Below are 13,495 nucleotides of genomic sequence, written 5' to 3'. Positions count from 1 at the left end.
TTGTCGTGTATTAAAAAAAATAAAATCAATAAAAGAAAAAGAAGGGAATGGGGAGTGGGTAGGGAAAAACTGTGGAATGAACCCAAACTAACTTTCCAATGCACATATGTGAATATACTATAATGAAACTCATCATTTTGAATATCTATAAGATACTAATTTTAAAAAATGTAAATAAATAGATCAGTAAAGTGGATGAAAGGGAACAGTGGGAGGGAGGATGAGGAGGGTGAAGGGACTGAATTGGAGCAAATTATATTCCATGCATTTATAATTAGTCCAAATGAATCTAATGTCAAGAATAACTATTATGAACAAATGAAAAAAAGAATAATGACTTCACTGTTTTTATAAAATGCATTCTCATAAACAATTCAATTGAGAGAAATGAAAAAAGTAAAAGAGAATGTATAATTCAACATCTCACAAACCATAACAATTATTAAGTCACTCTTCCATCTTTTTCTCTATTTTCAAGATGGCTCCAGTTTCATTTTCTTTTGATATTCTTTTATTTTTTTAACAAAGGTTTATTTTCTACATAAAATTCTTATATTTCTTTTGTTGAATTTATAATAAGGTCCTTGATATTATTTAATACTACTATAAATATTATAATAGTTCATTTTCTAAGCAATTATTACTTGTTTGAGATAGAATTGATTTGTCTGTACAGATTTTATATCCAGGAACCGCATTATCTTATTAATGAGTTATGAATAGGTTTTTGCATATATTCTCTATATATTCATAAATATGCAAATAAAGAACATCCCCCCTTTTATATTTCATTTTCTTGTCCTAGTGCAGTAGCTAGGGCTTCCAAAACAATGCTGATGAAAAGAAGTAATAGATAATCTTGTTTTGTTCAAATTCATCATTAAATGATTTTGGGCTGTAAATGTCATGTAGCCATGTTTTATCAAGTTAAGGATGTTTTTCTGTTCTTTGCCAAGAATTGTTTAAAATCAAGGCTGTATTTCAAATTTAACTGAAAACTTTTTCTGCATTGTTGACAACTTTATGAAATCTTTCCCCTTAATCTGCTAATGTGAACTACCTTGATAAATTCTGCTAACAATAATTTGAAAAAGCACTCATTAGTTCAGGGAGATTTTCTGAATTATTTTCCACAGCATCCTATGTTTATTCAGTCAATCTTCATTTGGCAGTTACATTATTTCTAACTTTTTATCATTATAAAAAACACCTAAACAGAGAATCTTGTGTATATGCATATGTTTTCCCCTCTTTTTCCTGTATTTTGGGGGTGCATCTTCAGAGTAAATTCTCAGGAATGGGATTGCTAAGGAAAAAATATGTACTTATATGTTGTTAGAGAATGCTCAATTCCCCTCCAAAGGAACTGTACCATTTTTATATTCCCACCAGTGATTAATAAGTATCTATTTCCCCTAAGACTCTCCAACAGTAGCTTTAATTTATGTTTTTATTAAAAATAAAGTTGAGTATCTTTTTATATGTTTAACGGGTATTTTTAAAATGTGTGTGTGTGTGTGTGTGTGTGTGTGTGTGTGTGTGTGTGCACGCTCACATGCTTGCTCATATTGTCTTTTCCTCTCATGTATTCTGCTTTGGTTATTACAATTAACATTTTTCTTTATATATTAAGAATGTTGGGTTGGGATGTAGCTCAGTGGCAAAGTGTCTGCCTTGCATTTGCAAAATCCTGGAATCGAACCCCAGTTCTAAAAAAGACAAAAAAGAACCCACCCCACCCCACCCCCAAAAACCCCCAAGAATGTTACCTCTTTTATGTATTACCTCTTTACTACCTGTTTTGACATTCAAAAGATGATTGCTTTACAACTTTCAAAAAGTCTTTTTGATGTTAAGATTATTTTTGCCAAGTTGATATTAAACTTGTTGTTACTTTGGGGTGAGTCAATTTTATAAGCTGTCATTATCTAGATCTTTCAGTTGAAATGGTAGGGCTGATGCTACATTCCTTACCAACAATCTTTTTGCCTGAGACTACACAGTAAGGTTTAATGTAATCATTATGCTTCAGATAATTTAATATTGAGGCAGTGATTTCAAGTCTGAATTTCTTGTTTAATTCAAGGTAGAATGTCAAACATTGTGTTCCATAATGAAGGAAGCTGACTGTAATTAAGATCATAAATTACATAGAAAGGTGCCTATTTAAGGTGTTTCAGAATGCTCTATGATGTGCTCTCTCTACATGGTCAACTCTTACATACTCAGTGAGTCCTAAATCTGGCCAGATTTATTGAACTCCCTCAGCCCTTCTTTTTTGCCAACCTACGACATTGGTGCACATCTCTAATCATAATCATGTGCTTTTGGCTCTGTCTTGCTGACTACACAATAAGCATCCTGAAAGGTGTGGGAACTGTTCCTTTTGTAGTATGCACAAGGAATAAACAGATCTTTGTTGAAGAAATATTTTATTGAATGAATGACTGAATTTCCAGTTCTAGAGGTTATCATGCTCTAGTAAACAAATGGCTAGAGAATCTATATCAATGAGTGAAGAAATAATAAACATAAAAGAAGATCAAATACTAGAATAATACCATACCATCTATAGCTCCCAGGTAGATGAAAAAGGGTGCATGTTTTTGCATCAAAGATAGAACCATGATAGTTGTAAATTGAGCCAATGCATTAAAAGGAAGATTTCTAAGTGAAGAATTAACATATCCAATTACATAGTGTAATATGAGAACAAGTCAACTACATTCATAAAATTCGAAGACTAACAAGGATAAGAAAGAAATCACTACACACAATCCAGTGTAAACTGTGCTATTCCAGCTAGATCATCTGCTCTCAGATCTAGAGCAAAGATCAGAAGAAATGTTCTTCCACATGGAACTGCTATGTAAATAAGAAATAGCTAACACTTGTGAGTATTTGTGTTGTGCCACATACTATCCTACTCCTCTCATCTAATCCTCACAACAATAGTTTAGTTCTATTTTTCAGAGGTGAAAAGTGAGGCATAGAAAAACAAATTATCCATAATCACAGCAGTTTGGCTACAGAGTCCATGCTTTTAACCATCATGTCTCATTTTAACATTTTTATTTTAATTGTCCCTAAAGCCTTAAAAGGAACTGCAGGAGAACCTCCCCATCTCAAGCTTCTGCAAAGTTCCTTTTGCCATGTAAACATAACAGTCACAGGTTCTCAGGATTAGAATATAGACATTTTTGTGAGGCCACTATTTGTGCCTCATACTTTTAAATATGGAAAACTCTAAATGGCTACAGCTGTCCAAACCAAGTTTTCAATAACATCCCATGGATGTTATTGAGCTGTCACTAAGAACTCCCAAGTAAGGGATTGATTAAAAAATAGTAACATTTGACCTTTGTACACTGAGCAGTGCACATTCACAGGAATGGACAGAGACTGAGTAGCCCAGATAGCAATATGATAGGTCTTTAACACTCGTATAGCAGTGAGCAGCAGGACTGTGTTCATTTGGTTAATTCCACTTTCAGTTTTTACTGCAAGACAAAGGAAGCCATTGGTAGCTGGTGAGCCCCAAGTTGTACTGAACACAGAAAGCACGTCTTTTTCTGACTTATCTGCCCCCAACCACCTCTTATGCACCAACCAGAGTAAGCATGCTCTCACTGGTGTCAAAAAGAGTTGGAAGGAATTACTGAATTCAGTGTGATTTTCTGTGAGAGGAAGATTCTAAGCCTAAACCTAAAGACAACTCTGATAAAATAATGACAATGAATTGGAAGGTTTGGAACCATTTTACCACACTACTGTAATAGGGGATACCAAAAAGTCCATCTTGTTGATGGAAACTGTTTATTAACAGGTGGTACTTGGGTAAAAACTTAAGTTGCTCTATTTCATTGTGCTTCATCTGTGGAAAACAATTTATGAAGGTAGCTATGGATCCCCCAAATGGCTGTTTGTTAAACATAGACAAGTTTGCTTAAGAATGTTTTAAAAACTGTGTAAAAACATCTGACCTAGCCAAGAATGTTACAGCCACTGCCACTGTGGAGAGGAAAGGGAATTGTGCAAGTAAGGCCTCTGCCTCTGCTGGGCACCCAACAGCACTGACACAGACCGAGCAATGAAACACCACTGTACCTGCAACAGGTACAGAAAAACAATGGGAGAACATCTGAAGCCCCTCACACCCCCCCCCCGCCCATAACTTCTTGTTCCAAGAGGGTGCTGAGAAAAATGAAGGTCTAAGTATCAAGTAGGATGGCCTCACATTCAATAGTCTCTGTGTAGCCATAGAGATCATGGAGAATCAGACAATGAAAGGACCACCAACCCGAGGATGAGTCTGGAGTGACATGGATATGAAGGTCAGTGGGATCCTTAAGGCCCTGTCCTCAAATGCAGAAGAGGAAGTCATTCTTTTCTTTCAACTTTTTATTTTTGCTTTTTAAAAATTTCTATTGTTTATATCTCATATCATACCATAAGGACAATTTCTAGTCCAAAATTGGAAATGGCGTGACAGTCTTTGTTCCAAAATAGTACATTATTGTCTAGGTAAGAACATTAAAAGAGGAAAATTACCAAAGATTATATTTTTTTAAAACAATGATTTGAATTTGCTTTTTACATGATATTGTACAAATGTTTGTCACAGGCATTTACTTCAATAAGAGGTGAGTCAGTCTTCATTTTGCCTTGGTGCTTGGTGAATTAAATGTCATGAATAAGGAGTACAAAATTTGTTGTCCATACTTTTAGGACAGAGATGGACCTGATATCTAAAATGTAAACTAAGCATTATCATATGTGTGTGATTATATATTTATGTCTTCTTTGTTTTAGATTTATCATACTTGCAATTAAATTCAGATGTTTGATACTACCAATTCAAAGTCTGTCACACACATTTTTTAAGTGCACATTTCTTTGTAATTTTAAAATCCAATAAAAAGGATATATATAAAATAATATTTTCTATTATTTTGGGATAATTTTAACATAATTTAAAATAATGGTATTGTCAAATCATTATTTGGTCATAACATTTTGTAAATGGCACAAAACATGAAATGGGTCTTAAAAATCTAGCAAGAGAAAAATTTTGCAATTTGTACTGCACATCTGCAATTTGTACACACATACAAATTGTGTGAAAATATGAAAACACATGCACAATTTCTTTTGGTTGGTAACTGATTAGTAGTTGAGGAACTGCTCCAACCTTTCAAGATAAAGAGTAAAATCATAAGAAGTTTATTCACTTTGAAATTATATTAAAAGTTTGATAAAAATCTTAGGGGTCATTAGCATTCAAACAATAATATTTCTAGGTCTGTCAAAAATTATACTTTATTAAAGTTGTTTGTATATAGGTTATATGAGTATATTCTTGTTTTTATTTTCTTTATTGACTGGTACTAGAAATATGTATATTTCTGTGTTCAGAAATATGTGATTTGGATAATGGCTGAATTCTTAAGTGTCACCATCATATCTGGAAAAAAATAATAAATACTCTCACAAAACCTAAGATGAATCAGTGGGTATATGCTTCATACACAGATGCCATTTAGCATGCAAGGAAGAGTTACTACAGGTGTTGGGTTAAAAATTTGAGTGGCCAGAGGACTTTCAAGAAAAAGAAGGCCTGGGGCTGGGGATGTGGCTCAAGCGGTAGCGCGCTCGCCTGGCATGCCTGCGGCCCGGGTACGATCCTCAGCACCACATACAAACAAAGATGTTGTGTCCGCCAATAACTGAAAAATAAATATTAAAATTCTCTCTCTCTCCTCTCTCACTCTCTCTTTTAAAAAAAAGAAAGAAAAAGCAGTCCAGATGTTGCTTAGAGCCTTGATGAAGAGCCTACTCAATAGACATTTCCTATGAACCAATTTCTGCAAAGCTCTGGAGAAAACCTTTTGACTTCAAGTGACAAGATTCATGGATTAAAAAACAAAACAAACAAAACAAAACAAACTGAGCCAGACATAGTGCTGCATGCCTGTAATCCCAACAACTTGGCAAGTTAAGGCAAGAGAGGCCAGCGTGGGCAACTTAGCAAAACCCTGTTTCAAAATAAAAAAATAAATCAAAGAGCTGGGGATGTAGCTAGGTGGTAGAGCATCCCTGACTTCAATCCCCAGTACTACAAACAAACATGTAGAAACAAATTATAAAAAAGAAATCTTTCAAAACTGCTTGAAAGTAATAGAATATTAACAAGCCTTAAAACTATTGAAAAACAGCTAGGAGAACTACCAGATAACATTGAATGGTATTTTTCTTTCCTTTCAATATAAGTACATGACTGGATGAGGGACTCTGGCTCTGACTGTTTGGCTCAGTCTGAGAATTTGAGACTTTGAGAGAAAGGATGTGCTCGGAGAGCCAGAGTCTATCTGCACACTTTGGTGGTATTTACTGTTTAACCCTAAATATATTCTGAAATTCTGTGAAATAAGGATGCCCTAATATTCATGGAACAGCAATGAATATTTTGTTGCAGTTTTCAACTTCCTATATGCATGGGTAAGAAAAAAACTGCACTTTAGCTGAAAATGAAATACATATTTGCTTAATCTCAAGTTCAACTCAGAATTGAATATTTATGCAGGAAAGAAACAAGTACAGGTTTGATATTAAAGAAGTAAGATTCACTCTTCATTTTGAGTTTCAAAAAAACATTTTTTGTACATATCTAAGACTATATAAAAGATGAATAACCAATACAAATCTAGAATAATGTTGAGATTGCTAGGCTTATGTTTAGGTCACTCAGAAACGTTTTTTAAAATTTTGTCTAAAATTGTGACATGGCTATTTGTGCATGTGGTACTAGGAAATGAATGTAGGGCTTCACACAGGTGAGGCAAGCACCCTACCACTGAGCTACATCCCTAGTTCTTTCTATTTTGAGACAAAGTCTCTCTAAGTTGCCCCCACTGGCCTCAAACTTGCAATCCTCCTGCCTCAATTTCTCAAGTAGCTAGGATTATAAGCATATAATCCTGGCCAGCTATTTTTTTTAATTTGTATTACTTTATTTTATCATTTAGAAGCTTTAATATTCAACATGATAAATAAATTTTCAGGTAATAAATAATAGGTTATAAATTTTTATCCTCTATTTAAATGAAATCTACTGAGATTACCTTAAGAAAATTAAACTACTATTTGGACTTAAGCCAGTTAGTGTTTAAAGCAGTACAAAAAAGTTACTGTCTTATGAGAATTGAAGGCTTTGAAAATGATAATAATGTCAAAGAAAGGTTCAACAATTTTTTATTCTTTTCAAGAAAGGTTGGATAAAAATCCATTTTTGATTTTAAATGGGAATAAACTACTCTTGATCATACCATATTCATATATTATACTTTATCTCATTAGCTTAACAGTAGTAGTGTTTACCATGTGTGTTTGTCAAAACTTATAAAGCTGTACATTAAAAAAGATGCCTTTTATATATGTAAGGGACACCTTAATAAATCTTTTTTTAAAAAGATCACAATAAGCTAGATGCTATAGCACAAGCCTGGAATCCAGGTGACTTGGGAGGCTGAGGCAGGAGGATCCCAAGTTTAAGACTAATCTCAGCAACTAAGTGAGGCCCTAAGCAACTAAGTGAAATCCTGTCTCAAAATAAAAAATAAAAAGGGCTGAGAATGTGGCTCACTGGTAAAGTACCCCTGTGTTAAATCCTCAGTACCAAAAAAAAAAAAGTACAACAAACTTACAATTATATAAATTACATAAAATAAAGGTAATAAAAATGTTATAATTCTTAGAAGCACCCTGCCATGATAATGTAGACACAACAGCCTTATCACGAATGAAATCTTGGATGTCCACAGTATAACAATTTTTTTCCCATTCTACAATTAAGTTAAAGGTCAAATTGTCCTTCAATGACATTTTCAATTTTATAATGACACAGGCCCTGGAAAATATGATCAAAAATCAAATATAGCCAATTGAACTATATGTACTCTTTCTTACTTTGAGGAAAATAATTCATGGAATAGAAAGGTTTAGTTAGCTTTCTGTATCTCTGAAATAAAATACCAAAATGCTATATCAGAATAAAAAAATCTAATTACTTTGGGCTTAATCTTTCATAGCAAATAGACTTAATTTACAGAGTTTCTTTTCAACTCAGCAACCTGAACCCCACAAAGACCTGTCCATTTCATGACTTACATCATCTGCTTTAAGGATCTTGTTTGCTACAGAAGTATAACTAGTGAACAAATAACCAAACCCAGAAATTTATAGAACTGGAATCTATTTCAATTACAGCATGTGGTTTGAAAAGGAAATAAAAAATGCAGAAAAATTTTAGCAAATTTATTTACCTCATCATCTCAGCAATCTTGAATTTCCTACAAATATAACAAGTAAAATATAGCTCTTTATTCATAAAGACAAGCAGATTGGAAATAATTACCTTGTACCAAAGAAACACTAACAATAACATTTTATAGTGATTGTAATTTTTCTAATAATCCTATGGTGTAGGACTGTTAGCATCATTTATAGGTGATAATGAAAATACAGTAGCCACCACTACCCCAGCAAATGAAAAGTATAATGCCAAATGATTTGTATGTGGTGCCTAATTTTTATTGTAACCCTATGAATTAGACATTGTCAACATCTCCTTTTATAAAGAATTAAGTACAGTCACATAACTACTGCTTGGCAGATGTTAGACTCAAAAGCGCAGGTATGTTATTGGTCTAAGCCTATACTGTTTATATTACAAACGTCTTCTACCAAAGAGTATTTAAATTACTGGAATATGACTTTAATTATGAAGTTTTCTGGATGATATGTATATTATATTTAATTATACCATAAAGCATAGAGTCTTTTAAAAAAATGCATCACAATAGTACAGTGCTATTTCTACACTTCCAAAAATGAACTAATTCATCAGAAGTAAAAACTGTGCACTGTATAAGAACAGAAGAAAGTATAGAAGTAGAAGAGGCAAATAATTTACTCAGGGTGCTTGACTAGGGTATTTTACAACCTTGTCAAGATCTTCCAAAAATAAAAAGGACTTGCTATGTATTATTTATTTCCCTGTTAAGGGCAACTGTTTAGTATCTATTCCTCCAGGTCCAGGTTTCACAATCATATATGATTATTTAAAGAACAGCTAGATATATAAAGAAAAGAATTAACATAGCAAACAGTTACTCTAGAAAGCCTACTTACAATGTTGGTCTATGGCTAGCATCTGGGAACCTGGATTTCAGCAGGATTCCCATCATGCCCTGTTAAGAAGATCACTGTGCCTAAACCGTCCATGCAAACAATATGGTTTGTGCTGAACACTTGCTTTCTTCCTGGAGTCTGTAGTTTTGGTTCATGCTAACCCCAATAAGTGTCTTGTGCACTGAATCTCTACAGTGCTTCCCCAATAGACAATATTTTTTCATTTCACAGGTGTGAAAGAATGTTGAGAGAATCAAATACATATTTGACTCTGCTGGGAGAGGACTCTTAGAAGTTTGGTTTCCTCTGGAATTTGCCTGTGTGCCTTTACCCTTTGCTGATTTTGTTCTTGTGTTTTCTTGTTGTAATGACTCAGAATACAACTGTGAGTACAGCTATATGCTGAGTCCTGTGGGTCTTCCTAGCCAATTACTAAACATGGGATGTTTTGAGGATCCCTGACACAAATAGTAAGATACTTTCACAATAAACCGATAGCTACCGCTAACAGAATGGCCATGATAATTTGCTTAAGATTGGCAAACCTGGAGATGTTTTACCCGCCACTAACAAGTACAAAAGTAAGTTCCAAACACCTGACCTTGAATTATATAATGTATATTTTTTGTACCCACCAGGCACTCTAGCAGGAAAAGAATTAGGAGACCCTGCTCCAGCACCACCTTCTTCTTCATCTTCTTCAAATTCCAAATGCTCTTCCTCACCAGGGGCTAAAATTCTCCTATATAAAAAAGGACAGAAAAATTAGTGAGCTACTCCACTTAATACACCAGCTAACCCTCATAGCCACTAACTTCCCAGATAAGATGCTGATTATTAGGTTGATGTTGATATAAATGTCAATGTCAATCATCTCATTGCTACCAGTCATATCACCAATACCAAATTTGATAGGGAAAAAAATACAGAAATATTTGAAAAACAGGCATAAAATAGATAATAAAATCATAAGACAAAATATGGATGCTTATTTATTTACCTTAATGGGCTAGGCTGAACATCAAATGGAAATTCTTTATTATATGTGAGAATATTTTTTAGGACTAGAATAAAGACATAGACAAACATTAGTCTTATATCTTAGTCTTACATGTTATGTAAGTCTTATATATTAGTTAGTCTCATATGTTATATCTTAAATTGATACTTTTAATCATATTTTATAGTGTATTAAGCACACATTAATATATGTATTTTAAATTCCGAGCTTCACTATCATTTTAAGACTCTGCAATTGACTACTGAGTGTCTTAGCAAAATAAAAATGTCCATAATGGACTGCAGGTACCAGTATTTTCAGAGTACTGTAAGATCTCCAAGGAAAGTCTCAGAGCCCTCATAGAAAATGAACCATAAAATAGTTCTCCAATGTACAAGGTCCTAGGTGATATGGGGTACCAGTGAAAGAGAATACCTCTTCTCCTGAAGTATTTTAATTAAAAGATTGATACTGAAGATGATTAATTAAAGAGAAATAGATAATCACATCTTATTCTTTATCCTAAATAGATTTCCCTCAATACTTATCACACTGGTAAGGTTTGTAGCAGCAAGGTTATAATTCCAATATTCCTTTTATGATGAAATTTATTGTATATGTGTGCACACATATATACATGCATATATATATATGTGTTTGTATATATATATATATATATATATATATATATATATATATATATATATATTTACACGTGTGTACACACACATACACATACACACACACACACAGCAGACTTTCTCCTCAGGGAAGTCATCAAACAACATAATGCTATCACCTCTTGTGTCCTGGTTGATTACTTTCTGGCATGTAAGCCTACAGACAGATGTTCTACAATTCTATCTGTATCTGGAAAAGTATTTTATGAAATTTATTGTTTCATTTCCCAATTTATGGGTTCCTAGTGACTACCTGCAATTATTTCAAGGTGAATATTTAGCATTATTAATTGGGCAACCCATGGTTTTTACTCTAATTACTCAGACTTTAATTTTGGAGTCTTGCAGATTTCAGTTAAAAGGAGTATGGCATATTGGGTTCCTAAATAAGGAAATTCAAAAAGAACAGGTTGTAATTACATAACTTATTCAAATAGGAGTCAATCATACAGTGAGAAAGAAGTTGGAAACTTGTACCCAGATTCTCATTACTCACTCTTATTCTCTCTCCCTTTAGCTCTTCTTCATTCTTTATCTCTTTCTTCTTCTCAACAAATGCATACCGAGTACTCACAATGTTCCAATCACTGTTTTACGTGCTAAAGATACACAGTAATCAAGAACTCATATTTGGACCTTAGACCTTACTAAGGAAAAGTAGACAATAAATATGCCAACAAATAAACAAGATAATGTAAGATGTGATTAGTGGTATGAAGGATACAAGCAGGATGCTGTGTAAAAGCAGAGAAAACCTGGTAGAGTAGCTAAGGTAGACAGGGTGCCTTTCAAAACTAAACTGTAAGAAGACATTTGAGCCAAGACCTGAGATGAGAGGAATCATCCATAAGTGGCTCTAGCATAAGGCTTCCCAGGTATTAAAGAACAGGCTGGAGCAACAACAAAGGTTCCAAGTAGGAAACAGTTTGCCTTATTCAAGGCACAGAAAGGACTGTGGGAACTTAAGTCTGACAAGCAAAGGGGAAGCAGCAGGAGATCAAAGTAGAAGGTTTAAACCAAAACCTAGCCCTACAATTACAACAATAACTTGAACATTTACATAAATACTCTAATCTCCCCAGTTCTAAAATGAGAATGCTACTTCCTTTACAGGCTATTGAGAGAATTACAGCCTAAATAAATGTATACAAAATGGCAAGGGAAAATCTAAAATGGACATTCACTCTCTCCATGACCTTTTTGATCTAGTTGACTAGAATCCTAATATTTCTTATCTCACTAAGAAGTACTGTTTATTTTTTAATACAAGAACATCTTTTCTATACTTCTGCATGATCATTGTTACTAAACTATTAAATCAACTCAATATTAATAAGTAATATTAATAAATATTGATCACTTACACAACAATGGAATAGATACCAAGAATGGGGAGCAGGTAACAAAAAGATCATGTCTCACTCATACCAGAAACAAACACACAGAAATGATCATATTGTAATAAGAGTTTAATGAAATGAGCAAAGAAATCAACCATTAAAAATGTATATAACAATAATTTTTAAAAGCTGATCCTGTTATGGTGTCATGTGTCTGTAATCCCAGGTACCAAAAGCCTGAGTCAGGAGGACTAGAAGTTCATCTGCCTAAGCAATGTAGGGAGACCCTGTCTCAAAATAAAAATAAAACAATAAAAGGGCTGGGGTTGTAGTTCAGTGGTAGAGTGCTTGCCTTGCACATGTGGCAATGGGTTCAATCCTTAGCACTACATGAAATGAATAAATAAAATAAAGGTATTGTGTCCATCTACAACTAAAAATGTTTTAAAAAATAAAAATAAAAAGGACTGGAAATATAGCTCAGTGGTAGAGCACCCCTGGGTTCAATCCCCAGTACGTCAAAAACAAACAAAAAAGTTGAAAAATATCTTGGTTATTAAGAATATCTTGGCTGAGTGTGGTAGTGCACATCTGTAATCCCAGAGGCTTAGGAGGATTAAGAATTCAAAGCCAGCCTCAGCAAAAGTGAGGCATAAGCAACTCAGTGAGACCCTGTCTCTAAATAAAATACAAAATAGGGCTGGGGATGTGGCTCAGTGGTTATCTTGCATTTGTATTGTAACAGAATAATTAAATAGTATTTTCATTTCTTTGGTATCAAAGCTCTGAAGAGGAAGTATTTGCTTTAGAAGAATAGCTTTGTTATATTATTTTTACAAGTTAAAGTACTATGAAACATTTAATTTATGTGAATAGCTTTAGAACAAATTTAAATAGCTTTAAAACAAATTCTGTTTTACTTTCTATAACTGTATTATAGGTTTACATTTTCAACAACTATGGAATAACAGATTCTATTGTTCTTTTAAAATAGCTTAAACTTTACATAGAGTTTTCTTTCTACCAATACTAGCAATGATGTCTTAGGAGGAATTGAAGAGGAGCTTGAATTTTACAAAAGACATTATCATAAGTATGAAGCATGTCATGGGTTGGAGATTCATTGGCTGATTTGGTAGGACTTACACACTTTGGATCACTACATGGCAGACATCTGATGCTACTCCACCATGGAAAATTCAGCACTCCCAGCCTTTCTCTTGGAGCACAGACCTACCAACCTCCTGAAGCTAACCCTCAAAAGATGACACACAGGCAAATATCAA

The 13,495-nt window shown here is 33.7% G+C and overlaps 1 protein-coding gene across 1 annotated transcript in view; it reads right to left on the bottom strand.

Annotated features, from left to right (window-relative positions):
• Positions 1 to 13,495, bottom strand: part of LOC144373282 (axin interactor, dorsalization-associated protein-like) — a 28,821-nt gene that overhangs the window by 8,190 nt on the left and 7,136 nt on the right. The window contains exon 2 of the mRNA XM_078036378.1: positions 9,825 to 9,931. The gene's annotated coding sequence lies outside the window, so the exon portion shown is untranslated. The remainder of the gene's footprint in view (positions 1 to 9,824; positions 9,932 to 13,495) is intronic.

This window comes from Ictidomys tridecemlineatus, unplaced genomic scaffold (assembly GCF_052094955.1).
Source record: "Ictidomys tridecemlineatus isolate mIctTri1 unplaced genomic scaffold, mIctTri1.hap1 Scaffold_348, whole genome shotgun sequence".
Lineage (NCBI taxonomy): Eukaryota > Metazoa > Chordata > Mammalia > Rodentia > Sciuridae > Ictidomys > Ictidomys tridecemlineatus.
This window is presented reverse-complemented; position numbering and strand designations above follow the sequence as displayed.